Raw genomic sequence first — 14,317 nt, forward strand, 5'->3', positions numbered from 1 at the left:
TAGAAGCTTACCAGCCAGGTGTCCACCAACAAGCACAATATTTTTTCCCCAGACACACAGACCCACTGTAACAGGCATTTTGGAAAAGCCAAATACTATAAATGGCAAGTGCACAGCTATGCATTCCTTTGCCTTCAGCCTACAGAACTTGGCTCTTGAGCTTGGCACAGAGTTAGCACTATAAACACATACATACACACACACGGAGAAGTTATCTTTAGACAGACTACTTCAGTTCAAATCCTAACTCCACCACTTATTAGCTTTACGATCTGAGACATCACTTAATCTCTGTGTTTTCTCATCTGTGAAATGGCCTTAATAATAGAATGGATAAAGAAGATGTGGCTTATATACACAGTGGAATACTACTTGGCAATGAGAAAGAATGAAATCATGCCATCTGCAGCAATGTGGATGGAACTGGAAGGTATTTTGCTGAGTGAAATAAGTTATTCAGAGAACAGACATCGTATGTTTTCACTCATATGTGGAACTTGATAAATGTAAACTTAACAAAAAACCATGGGGTTAGGGAAGGGGAAAAAATAGTTACAAACAGAGAGGGAGAGAGGCAAACCATAAGAGACTCTTAAATTCAGAGAACAAACAACAAACTGAGGTTGGATGGGGAGGTGGGGGAGAGGGGAAAATGGGTGATGGGGATTGAGGAGGGCACTTGTCAGGATGAGCACTGAGTGTTGTATGCAAGCAATGAACCATGGGAATCTACCCCAAAAACCAAGAGCACACTTTACACCATATGTTAGCCAATTTGACAATAAATTATATTTTAAAAAATAATAAACCATTTCAAGTTTAGGTTTAAAAAAATAATAGTACCTACCTAATAAAGTTGTAGTAAGGGTTAAGTGAGCTAATCTGTGTAAGTGTTCAATAATTTTTCACTATTCTCTTATTTGAGTCTCAGTATTATTCCAAGAGGTAAAGCCAGGTAATCATTATCATCTCCATTATTACTAATAAGGAAACTGAGGCCCAGAGAGGAAATACTTGACCAATTATCACACAGAACAGGACACAAGGCAGGATCTTTAAAAAGTCCAGTCTCGGATACACAGAGTTCTCCATGATTGGCCCACTGCCTACCTCTCTCTGGCCCCAGATCCTGCCAGTCCTGCTTTGAACATGAAATTGTGTGATGAGCAATTTCCCTATTCATCCCTCAGTCTCTTCTCAAGAGCTCCCTCTTCCAGAAAGCCCTTGGCACTTAATCCCCCTTCCCCTCACCACCCGACTTCCTTCCCCTGTGGTCACATCTTACTATTAACATCATACTGCACAGTGATCACAGAGGTCTGCTTTTCCCACTGAATTCTTTTTTTTTAATTTGAGAGAGAGACAGAGAGAGAGAAAGAGAGCAAGGGAGGGGCAGAGGGAGAGAGAATCTTAAGCAGGCTCCATGCATCAAGCCCCAACATGGGGCTTGATCCCACAAGTCTGGAATCATGACCTGAGCCAGAAATCAAGATTCAGAGGCTTAACCAACTAAGCCAACCAGACACCCCTTCTCCACTGAATTCTGAGCCTAAAACAATTTCTGGCACATAATAAACACTCGGTAAGTGTTTATTGAATGAACTCTTGTCTCCAAATCTGATATTCTTCCCACTAGAGCATGCTTCCCCTTTTATCAACATATGTTCACTATTTAATAACAGTTTTTAAAAAAGGAAAAATAAAAATCAACCAATCAGAGTGTATTTAAATATTAAACTAAACTTAAAACACTTGGTCACTGTAACTCGAAATAGTGAAACACACACATACACCCTTCAGAGACCCAACCACTCCCACCCACAGTTCATCAGCCCTTCTGCCTTTGGTCTCAAGAGACCAAAGCTAGATCTATCAAAGGACTCAGCCCAGGTTTGATTAACCCAATGAGAAGGAACTGGAGCTCGGCACATAGAGAAAGACAGGTTCAAAGATCTCATACTCTAAACCTCAAAGATGAGAAGCCTTTAGGAGGTTGAGGTGTACATAATCCTCCCTGCACACCACATGTCAGCCCAAGACTTGATTTCAGTTCCTGAATACTCAGAGAGTGATCCTGGGGAAAGGCTATCAGAGAAGGAGAAAGCATCCACTCTACCTTCACTTCCTCACACGCCAAGCAAACACTGGTGCTCAGTTGTCCCCAGCAGAATCTCGTAAGTGGAACCACATCTCCTCACACCTTCAGTTCCCAGCCACCACCCAGTTCACGTGAGAAAGCAAGTGTCTTCTTTACATCTAGGTACCTCTAGTAACCAAGGCAAATCTCTCTGGAGGCTTTCCCTGAGGAACTCTGGATATGTATCTAGTTTTCCCCCTGGTCTGGATAAAGCAGACAGCACTCAGGAAAACATAAACACAGACCTAGAAACACACAAACACATGTGAGTGTACTTGTGTTTGACTCTGACTACTTAAGGAAAAACGTCACCCAGTTTCTTGCAATGTGCCCATAAATGATAGTTTTGTGGCCCAGGCCTCCTTGATCCTCCTCTGAGGAAATTCAGGGACTGCTAACCACAGCAGCACATGCTGAGTACAAGAAATTCAACAAATCACCACCCAAATTCTGCACACATTGAGTGTCAACTACTCCCAGGATCTTAAACTCAGTGCTGGAGATATATATGTATAACATCTTAACATCTTTCTGGATCTAAGCCTCAATGATTTGCCCAAAGCATACTTGGTCCTTTACTGAAAAATGGTAAATATGCTTAGCTCCAAAGCAGGGCATATTCATCCTTTTAGAACAATATGGCTCCACGTGGTCCAGTCCACAAATTAGTATATGAAGTCTCCATTTTCCTATACACATGTACCTTCATGTAGAAGTCTTGAATTTGATAGCAGCACCATCTCTCCAAGTACTTTTTACAAAAAAGTTTCAAAATATACTATTTTATGTTACCCGTAAGTCCTAAGAAGTATGTCTTCAAACAAATCCATCTTCCATAACTTGAGCAGCGTTAACAGCTTCCATAATTTAGGCTGTTTGTCCTAAAGAGAAACCCAGCTATTTCACTCACAATATTGAGAAACTTCCATTAGTTCCTTGCAGCCTCCAAGGTAAATGGCAAGTTTTGGTGTGGGGCTTGAAACCGCAAGCTATGAGATCATGACCTGAGCCAAAGTCAGATGCTCAACTGACTGAGCCACCCAGGCACCCCAGTAAAGGGCAACTTTTTAGCCTGGTTTCACCATTGGGCTTCAGCCCACCACATTAGCACCTCCAGCCACAACTTATCTACCCTATATGACAACACCATGATCTCTCCTTTGGTATCCCATGCCCTTCCTGCCTCTATGCCACTGAACATGAAAATCCTTGAACCTGTACTCTCTATCCCATTCCCTTCTCAATCTAGCAAACTCCTACTGGGCTATGGTTCCACCTCATTTTTCACCTTTCAAATTTCCCAGGCAGCGCGCTCTGCAGTCTCACAATAAGCTGTATGTATTTCCACCAGAACATTTACAGTGAATTGTAAGTACTCTTTACCATGGTTGCCCCTATTATGGGCATTTTCTTGTCCTTTTTTTAATCCTTAGAATCCAATTATCAACTTAATGATTAGATTAAAACCCCATAAAATAGTGGGGCAGAGATCAACTCCTGTTTTCTATAGGTGGAAACTGAAGCATCAGTGAAATTAAGTGATTTGATAAGAGTAGAGCTGAGTAATGGCAAATCTTGTACAATGGGAACTCTCAAGAACCAACAGAGGAATCCAAGAGGAAAGGAGGAAGAGAAGAGAGGGGCAAGGAAACGGATACTGAACAGTGACTCTGCAAGACACAATGTTAGGCACTTTAATATATTCATTATGTTATTTATTCCTTGGAGCCACTTTGTGAGAGATGGAAGATGAATGCAATTTTTTCCAGAAAAGAAAGTTGAGATTCAGAGGTTACTTGTTCAATTACACAATTAATAAATGGATCCAAGGTATAAACTCAATATTATCAGACTCCAAAGCCAAGTTTATTCCTCTACAGGGAACATGGGCTTCCAGACCCACACCTGCCCATGGACACAATCCAGAAACACCTTCCTTACTATAGCCCCCCCTTATCACCTTGCCAGCCGCTGGGCTTCACAAAATTCTGACTTGTGACTTTCCACCTATGACTGCACCTCACAACCATCTGTTACTAACCATCAGATAGCAAAGTATCCCCAGGATTCTAGCAAGAACACAGTGACTGTATTTGCATAAAGGTGGTATGATGTTATTTCAAAAACACTTGAGTGTGCATGCCATCAGAGTAAAAACGTGTCATATTTAAGTGGTGTGAGTAGGGTAACTGGTACAAAGAATTCTTTAGTAAACCTCTACAACATGTACAATATGAAGACCAACTTTGTTTTACTCAAATTCTTCATATATTCTTTCTAATTTCTCAAGTGACACCCCAAAATAAAAAGTATTGGGGTCTTCCAGAAATTAAGCATAAGGAAACAATTACTTGCCAGCTCTCTAGATCATATTTCAGCTACTCTGGTTCCAGGTCATCCTGCTTCTTAGATACCAAGTAAGTACCTGGCTCCTTAGGCTGTGGTGTGCTGGGAAAACCAGATTTTTCTCCTGTAAGGCTTATATCAAGTCCATCATTACTATTTCTTTTTTTTTAGTATAATTTATTGTCAAATTAGCTTCCATACAACACCCAGTGCTCATCCCAACAAGTGCCCTCCTCAATACCCATCACCCATTTTCCCCTCTACCTCACCTCCCATCAACCCTCAGTTTGTTCTCTGTATTTAAGGGTCTCTTATGGTTTGCCTCCCTCCCTATCTGTAACTTTTTTTTCCCCTTCCCATCCCCCATGGTCTTCTGTTAAGTTTCTCAAGATCCACATACCATCATTACTATTTCTATGGTAACATAAATGTTCCAGGTTTTCTAGAACAATCCCAGTTTCAAATATAATAATCTGTTATGAGCCTCAAGCCAAGCAATATGTTTCAACAAAGGATTCAGTAAATGTGGATATACTATGATTCTTCTAGAGAAGCCCCAGAAAGAACCAGTACTGGCTAGGGGACAGAGCACAGGCTTTTAAGTCAAGGTAAGCAACCTGAGTTCGAATGTTTGTTTTGCCATTCACTGTTGTTGACGTTGGGCAATGTACTTAACTTCTTTGTGCTTCCATTTCCTCATCAGTAAAATGGGTAATTATCATCTAGTTCAGAGCAATGACCTAGCAAGGGACTGACACATAGTATGTACTCAATAGATAGTAGGCATTCTTTTTTATCACCATATTCTTGTTATTATTCATAACATCCCTAAAAGGAATGGAAAAGAAAGATAGAATTTGGCATTCTAAGCAAAAGATGATAAATGATGTGACTTACCTAATGTAACCAGAGCTACAACTTTACTTCCTAAGACACAACACTTCAGTTACTATATTACAGTACTGTACTGATACTGAAATGAGGCATTAAGTTGCTGACTCCTCATTTTTTAAGTCTCACCCCCAGATATTTCCTGTAATACTTAAATTTAATTATTGCTATTTCTAGGCAATAAAATTTCCTGAATATCATGCAACAAGTTCATTTTCAAGTATTATCTTGTATGGTCAGAAGGTTTGCCAAGCGGGGCACCTGGGTGGCTCAGTCAATTGAGCTTCTGACTCTTGATTTCGGATCAGGTCATGATCCCAGGGTTGTGGAGTCAAGCTCTGCATAGGTCTCCCTGCTGAGTGTGGAACCTGCTTGAGATTCTGATATTCTCTCTCTCTCTCTGCCCCTCTCCACCACTTGGGCTCTCTCTCTCAAAAAAAGAAGAAAAAAATTGCCAAGCTATGCATCCTCATTCTGTATCTAGAACTGTTTCTAGCTTCTTGGTTCCATGAATAATAGAGTGGAACATGCTTAGTGTGTGACTGTGACTTTCTCGTACTTTATAGACAAATAAAATGGTTAGTTTTGATTGGAAAGACTATCCTCTGATGATCCAAAAGCATGGGCTCTAGAGTCAGACTGCCTGGGTTCAAATCTCTGTCCCTTCTTTCATCAGCTATGTCATCTGGGTAACTTATTTAACTTGTGTGTCTTTATTTCATCATCATCAAATGGGAAAAATAATAGTACTCAAAATAGACTACTGTGAGGATTAAATAAATGGACGTAGGTACAGTGTTTAGAACAGTGCCTGGTACATGGTAACTGCTCAATAAAGGTCAGATATCATCACCATTCACTTGCCTCATAGGGTTTTAAAAAAGCAACCAGATATAATCAAATATGTTATATTAGCAACAAAGAACATACCAGATCAGATAAAATACTTTTGAAATGACTAACGAAGATGAAGCCCACCTAACCAATTGCTTTCCCCAGGCATTATCAATGCAGGAGATCCATAGCATTTGCAGCCTGAATGCATATGGCTTCAACAATTCATAAGGCATCTTAAATACATGTCACATAGAAACTGTAGTTAAATGAAAAATGGCACCAGATAGGTATGAGGTGGTGAGTCCTTGGCTGATGAGTCTTTGGCTAACCAGTCAGCAACAGCATCTCAATCTGCTTTTGCTGTTTTTTATTAAATATGTGACCTAATTTAATCCTCTGAGCAACTTGTGAGGCAGGTATGATCATCCCCATTTTAGACACACTGAAGATATGATATGCCATGCTGATAGTTGACTTGGGGTACCAAAAGTATGCATACCATGAACATGCCCCAAGATGGTAAACCTGAAACAACACTAGAATCCACTTTAAAAAGAGTGAAAGAATTAAACTGAAAACCCAGACCCCTTACTTCTAAAACTCAATGACTAATCTAAAACAAGCAATGGTAAAGAATACTCCCTAATTAATCTAACATGCCATAATTCAGTCTTCCTCGCAATGTAGATTGCTGGCAGAAGGGGCGGGAGTGGTTGAGGCACTTGGCTTGGCCTGGGATCCAGCCCTTGCCTTCAGCCTCACAGACCAATGTTTTAATCAGCTGACTCAGCAAGTGGCAGGAGAGCCCAGGCGCCTGTGGCCGTGAGTAATGGTGGCACAAAACACATCTGTCTAATCAGAAGCTGATGGCACCAGTTCCGTCAAGACTTATGGTGAAACAGTGCTTCTGCAAGGGGGAAAAAAATGTTTATTCACCCAGAAGTTACGCAATGCCTGTCTTTCTCCCTCTGACTTGGAATGCAAATTTGTGGACTATTTACAGGTCTTATACCCCCACTCCTCAAATATTTCTTGGTGCTTTTACAGAAAGACTTATCTAGAAACAATCAACCAAATCCTTTTTTTATCAGTACCTATGAAGAGTATAGAAAGTATGGCATTAGGCAATGTTTTCATTTTGGCCTTTTTAAAAAAATGTCTATCATCATTATGCAGAATAATGCACAGGAAAGTGTTTCCATAGGTTTAAGTACACATTTCACATATATAAACACGTCACTGCAACCACCTGAAGGTCACTGTACTACATTTCAGCAAAAATTTCCTTTCAACAGAATCATTCATTCTTCATTTTTTCATTTATTAATTCATTAAAAATACTTTACTGAGTTCCCGTCGGGGGTTGGGCAATGTAGATGCAAAATTAAACCAAAAGTCCAAGTCCTTGGGGACTTCATCTTTTCCCAAATTGGTCTTTTAATCTCCATTGTATTCTAACCACAACTGGTACTCTCTGCTCTCTCCTGTCCCTTCCCTCTCCCTCCTTATCTCTCCCACCTCCCTTCTCCCCTTCCCTTCCTCCCTGCCTCTCCCTCTTCTAGAGTTCGAGCCACTCAAGAGTGCTTCTCCCACATTCTGCAAAAGCCATAGTACAGGCAAAGTTCCCAATGGGCACTAAGGAAAAATACTGTATTTAGTAATTTCGAAAGCCAGTACATAGTGACACACACAGCCCTATTACCATAAGTAACCTACTTTTACTATACTTCTATCAACCAACCTTCCCAAAAGTTACCAAAAGTAGTTCTCCCTCCCAACAATCTAAAAAAGGTTCTAGTTAAGAGTAACACATAGACAAGCAAAAATAATTCTTCTTTCAATGATGTACGGATCATGTGTTGTGCATAAAGGTATCCAGCTGGGAAACCCCATAGGAATCATGAGGGGCACCGAAAGCTGGAACATTCTCCCACACCTGATTTATCTGTGTGGTAATTCTCTACCAAAGTTCCATTTGGGCAGACATAGATGAAAAAACAGCCAGAATCATAGATTTTTAAGAATTGAAGGTACCTCATCTGGTCCTATTCCCTCACTTTATTAAAAAAAAAACAAAAAACAAAAAACAAAACAAAGCTCAAGAAGAGGATATGACTAAGATTACACAGCTTGTCTTTGGGGCAGGAATAGAAGCCAAGACACCTGCCTCCCAATCCCAATGCAGGGCCCATTCCTCTCTTCAGAACTGAGTTGAGTGCATGCCTGTGAGCAGCCCTTGAGGCAGTGGCTTCTAGCATTCAGCCATGCACCCCCCCTTCCCCCCCCACACTGCCTTTCCAGTTACTCTCTCTGCTTCTCCCTTGTACACCTCTGCCCTCTTAAGGCAGCTACAGATGGCCCTGGAACTCTCTGACTCTCTCTGCCAATGACCAGCTCTCTTGAATGGCAAGCCCACTTTTATTCTGTGAAATGGGACTATTTTCTGCCCTTTCCTTCAGTTCAGAATTGTGATGAAAAGTAATGAGATGTTAGCCATCAAGGAATCTTCTATTCTTTGAAGAAAACTTAGAGTGGGGATCCAATAGAGCATTTGCTTTGTAATTAAGTCCTGCTAATGTTAAGCCCAAGAGTTAGATTCCAGCTTTTTATAAAGACTGACAATTCTTTTGATCTTTCTACATTTAAACCTCCTTTTAAAAATAGCATAAACACCTGCATGCAAATTTAAGTAACAATACCTGACACCTGGTCCTCATTAGTGACTCTGGTAGGCAAAGGTACAGTAGGTGTCATTATCCCCAATCTAAGGAAGGGAAAACCAGTTCAGAGAAGCTACCTGTCTTGCCCAAAGTCACACAGGTAATAAAATTCAATGCTGGAGGGGCACCTGGGTGGCTCCATCATTTCAGTGTCTGACTCTTCACAGTTTGAGCCCCACATTGGGCTCTGCAGTGACAGTGAGAAGCCTACTTGGGATTTTCAGTCTCCCTCTCTCTCTGCTCCTCCCCTGCGCTCTCCCTCCCCCCCACCTCTCTCTCAAAAATAAATAATATTTAAAAAATGCAATTCTGGAGCAATGATCTTATCTGAGGCTCCTCTGTGTGCAGTTTAGCTTTAGAATTCTCTGCTCACATTTTCACTTCAACAACACTGAGGAGCTACCTTTTCTGTTACATTTAAGACACGTGAGTCATCTCATAAGAAGCACAGCTGGACCCTGTGACTGCAGCAGCAGCCCCAAAGGTAGGCACTTTCCTCTGCTGGGAACTGTCTGACACCAGGGAATTATGGGAAGGTGAACTTCACAAACAGGATTAACCTTTATGATGATTTTAATTATTCAAAATTAATTCTCTGTATCCTTTCAAAAACAATCTGAGATGACTCCTAGCTCTAAGGATGATTGAGTCAAAAGTAAGGGTTATATTAATACATTTGTTCATTTTTTGTTTTCAGCTTACTATGCTTTTTTTATCCTCTCTTTTTAGGTTTATTTTTGGTAGTAATCTCTACACCCAACATGGGGCTCGAACTCATGATCCTAAGATCAAGAGTCACATGCTCTTCCAACTGAGCTGGCCAGGCACCCCTTCATTTGTTCTTTTTTTTATTTTTATTTTTAATGTGCTCATATAGACACAGAGAAGAAGATTTGGAAGGCTATAAAATCCAAGTTTTGCATTAGTTATTTCTGAGTATAAAGGTATTATTATTATTAATGCTAATCTGTAGTTTTTCTTTTTCTACAATGAATATATATACATATATATATGTATATATATTACCTTTGGTAATAGGAAAACAAACAATAAGGATCTTCCTTCTACATATAATCGATAAAGAGCTGAACTCACAGAGCAGGGAATAGAATGGTGGTTGTCAGAGACTTGGGAGAGGGAGAAATGGGGAGAGGTTGGTCAAAGGGTACAAACTTCCAATTCTAAGATGAAGAAGTTTTGAGAATCTAATATACAATATGGTGACTATAGTATTATATACTTGAAAGTTGCTAAGAGAATAAATCTCAAATGTTCTCGCTACAAAAATATAGTAGCAATGTATACACATATGAAATTATCATGGACTTATACAATGTTATATGTCAATTATATCTTAATAAAGCTGGTGGGGGGTCAAACAATAAAGATTGTTTTTATTTTTAAAACATGTTCTTCATTCTGATAAATAGGAAAGGGGCTATCTCCACAAGGCGTTGGGAAGCTCTATTACTGTAAACCAAGTGCATGAAAAATGCAAATGGTACCCTATGCTGCCACACGAGAATGCTTGCCATTTGGGTACTTCTCCATTTGGGTACTCTCAGCACCCAAGAATATAAAATAATGTACCAAGACACCAATTTTACACAAATATTTTGAGGAAAAAATTTGTTTTATATATTGAAACCAAATTCAACATATGAAATCAAATTTAAAAATCGCATAATTTCATAAAACAATTTTCAACCTTGTTGGGGTCAATCTGAACTGTACCCCAACCCCTAGGAGCACTTGCCAGTTTCGTTATTGGAGATTCTTCTATGAAGAAGTTTGGGAAGCCCTATGGCAAATAGCACCATCTTATTTCCCTCCCTTTTTAAGAGAGACTAAGTGATTTCTCCTGTTAGTTAAAAAAAACATCAAATTTTTCCTCATCTATAACCTTTAAAATTTCAAATAAAGCAGGTGGCAGAAAACATATTACCAGGCAAATCTAGAAGTCCACAGGGACACAGCCCAGAGGAGAGAACTGCCTGGCCTGGCATCCTGGGTTCTGAGCATGGTGAGCCCTAGGCTGCCCCACTTCTGCAGGACAGCAGACCACTCTGCACAAGGTACTAATTCATTCATTCCACAAATGTTTATTGAGCAAAACCTGAGAAAGGCCTCTTAGGGGACAGTGGGATCATTCACAAGCCAACGGTCAGGTCTAACGGATCAGACGTGGACAATCAATCTTTCATTAGACCTCAAACCACCTCTAGGATAAAGCAAACAGGGTCCCTGCCCCATTCACTCACTAGCAGCTGGGTGGGATCAGGCAGTCATTCTGGAACAGCACTGCTGCTTTGAGAAAGGCTAAGACAGTCACTTATTCCCAGCAGAATGACCAAAACTGCACCATAAGTGGCATAACTCTTTTTTTTAACATTTATTCATTTTTTGAGAGACAGAGTATGAGCGGGGGAGGGGCAAAGAGACAGGGAGACACAGAATCTGAAGCAGGCTCCAACTCTGAGCTGTCAGCGGAGAGCCCACAACCTGGAATCCACAAACCTGTGAGATAATGACCTGAGCTGAAGTCAGCTGCTTAACTGACTGAGCCACCCAGGCACCCCTATAACTCTTCTAAAATGCTTTGAACAGTGTCTGGCACATGTGAGAACTCAGTAATACCATTTTTGCTGTTACTAGGCCAACTTGCCCTTACTCACCAAAAAAGGTAGAAAGATCACAGGTTTTAGAATCAGAGAAACTAGATTTGCATTCCAATTATTTTGCTTACTAGCTATGCGACTAAAGGAAGTGATCTTTCTAACCCTCAGTGTCTCATTGGTAAAATGGGTTAACTGACAGTACAGGATCCCTCATGTGGCTTTGTGAGAACCAAAGACACATTATACACAAAGAAGAGTGGCCCCTAAGTGCCGAATAAAGACAGTCAATAAGGCCACTGCCATGCCTCCTTCCTTCCTCACCATTCTTGACAGGTCCTGGCATCTGATTTCACCCAGGCACCACACTAAGGAACAAAAGAACTATAGGGAGGGGAGAGAGTACCTGGAGACTTTCCACAGAAACACATCAAAATCCTCAACTCCTTTCAACCATCCCTCTGTTTGGCTGCTGTAACCAACTGGCTGCCCAACCAACTAGGGCCCCTATTCCCTCACTGGGAATGGCTGCCAAGAAGAGGCCAGGAAGCTGGACAGCAGTTTGAATCCATCCCACCTTGCAGTGTCTGTCCGTCTGTCTGTCTGTCTGAAGCCCACTGGGCTTCCTCTGCACGTCCCTACCAGGCTCTAAGGGTCAGGAGGCTGCCAGCGGATCCATAGTCTGTCCTTATCCAGGCTTCCATCCCTGCCCAGAGCCCAAAGCTCTGGAGGCTGCTGGTCACAAACCAGCACTAAATGAAAAGTCAAAGGGGATTTATAAAAGCAGGAAGGAGGAAAGGGAAGAGGAGGCAGGATGGGTGCAGAGAGAGAGGCCCACTTCGTACAAGCTGATGGAGCCCTATGTCCTAGCCGCTGAAGCAGTGGTTTTCCTCTCTGAAAGATGATAAATCCCATTCCTGTGATTTGTAACTCAAGACGGGACAAGGTCTGGGCGTAGGGAGGTAATTCCAAAACAAACTGCTTGTTTTGCAAGTAAACCTCATCGGCTCCCAAACCCTCCTTCCCAACACCCCACCTGTAGATAGGTCCTATCGCCCTTACTTCACCTGAGCAATCTGGAGGCAGTTACTCTGCAACCAGATCCCGCTAACAGCCAGCCCGAACGAAGCCCAGGGTCGGTCCTCAAAAGCCCCAGGAAACGCGACAGCCCAGCAGAACCCCCGCCTACCCGGCACGTCGGCTTCCTGAAGACTCACTCGGCCCCCTGGGCAGCGGAGCTGGCTCTTAAGTAGGTGCGGATTTGAAGGGAGCTTGCCGCTCGCCAAAACGCGGCTCACGCTTTAGAACTCCGAAGACTACAAAGCATCAGTCAACACCAACAACTCCCTCATTTAAGAGGAGGAAAGAGAGACCCAGAGAAGGAACGAAAGTTGCCCGAAATAACACCCCGAGTGGGCAGAGAAAAAAAACCCGCTGCTCTGGTCGCCGCGGGGCAGGGAGAGCGTCTCGCCGCCTCCCGCGTCCTCGAGTCCACAGACGTGCAAACCCTGAATCCCCGGGTGCTGCGCGTTACCTTCCTCGGGACCCGGCGCTCGGAGCCTCCTCTCCCGTTAAGGCGCGCCTGCAGCTCTACCCCCGCACTCTCGCGGGGCAGTCCAGGTGTCGCCCCGCGGCTGTCAGCGCACAGAGGCCGGTGCAAGCTCCCCCCTGCGGGCGGCAGGCGGGCGCGCAGGGGCGGCTCCCGGGATCGCCGACCAATGGCGTTCCGCCCGCTCCCCGCCCCGCCCCCGGCACGCCTCACCCGCCTGCTCCCCTGCCCTTCTCCCACTTCCCTCCGCCCCTCCCGGTTTTTCTCTTCCCCTTGGCCCTCCCGCCCAGACCTCCTCCAATGCACCTTGCCCCGAAGCAGCTTCTTCACTGTGCAAATAAGGAGTGCAATTATTTTGTGACCACTGTGCGTTAGGTGTCCCTGGAGCCGGAGAACGTGGCGCTCAAGGAACCAGTCCACTCAAGAGAGAGGAGTTAGCCACCGCGCCGGGAGAGCGGACGGGATCAAGATGCTTTAACCGCTCCGGACGTCAGTTTTCTAACGTGTAAATTAGATAAAAATACCTCACAGGCAGTTGAGAGGATTAAGTGAAGTGATGCTTGAAAAGTATCCAATAATACCTGGATAAGTTGTGAGCGTGATGTGTACAGACTGAGCTCCCCCCGCCTCCAGCGCCCTGGATGGTGCTGGAAGGCAGGGTATCACGGCCAATTAAAAAAGGTTACCAATGATGGGGAGAGCCCAGGCAAACTTCTGAAAGAGGTAAACCTTAAGGCCTTCTCCATTCTCCCCATTTGTGCTGTCCATCCAACTGAGGGTGGCCCAGGTCTGCCTTTGGTTCTTTCAAAAACCTTCTCTCCAACTTGCAAATGCTGATCCCCACGGACCTCATTCAGTGCTGGGTGCTGGGCTGCTAACCTGGCCCAGGAATCCTTGTGCTGTGTTAGTTTGTGTATTCTGGCTTTCACCCAAGCTTTGAGTCCCATGTGTCCGTACGGTGGGTGGGCACTAGGGGATGCAAAAGAGGAAAAACCACTCCTCTTGCCCTTGAAGAGACAAACATGCAAATAATTTCAGTTTAGTGTCATAACAGCTAGAATAGATGTGCAAAGTGTTACAGAGTCACGAACACTGGGAGAAGAGGGCAATACAAGTGTAAATACAGATGTGACCAAGTCTTGAAGGAGGGCTATAACTTAGGTTAGACAGAAGGGGAAGAGAACAGTGGCTGCAGAGAAGCAGGCAGACATGCAGATGCCTG

The 14,317-nt window shown here is 43.0% G+C and overlaps 1 protein-coding gene across 18 annotated transcripts in view; it reads right to left on the reverse strand.

Moving 5' to 3' along the window:
• The window catches only part of SYTL2 (synaptotagmin like 2), a 155,821-nt gene that overhangs the window by 107,024 nt on the left and 34,480 nt on the right, over positions 1-14,317 (reverse strand). For 13 of the 18 annotated variants that reach the window (XM_053202578.1, XM_053202576.1, XM_053202577.1 and 10 more), the window contains exon 1: positions 13,081-13,236. The exons of 4 other annotated variants lie outside the window; for them this stretch is intronic. The gene's annotated coding sequence lies outside the window, so the exon portion shown is untranslated. One more of the 18 variants, XM_053202566.1, reaches the window with a different exon arrangement.

The sequence above is a fragment of the Acinonyx jubatus genome, chromosome D1, assembly GCF_027475565.1.
Source record: "Acinonyx jubatus isolate Ajub_Pintada_27869175 chromosome D1, VMU_Ajub_asm_v1.0, whole genome shotgun sequence".
NCBI classification, from domain to species: Eukaryota; Metazoa; Chordata; class Mammalia; order Carnivora; family Felidae; genus Acinonyx; species Acinonyx jubatus.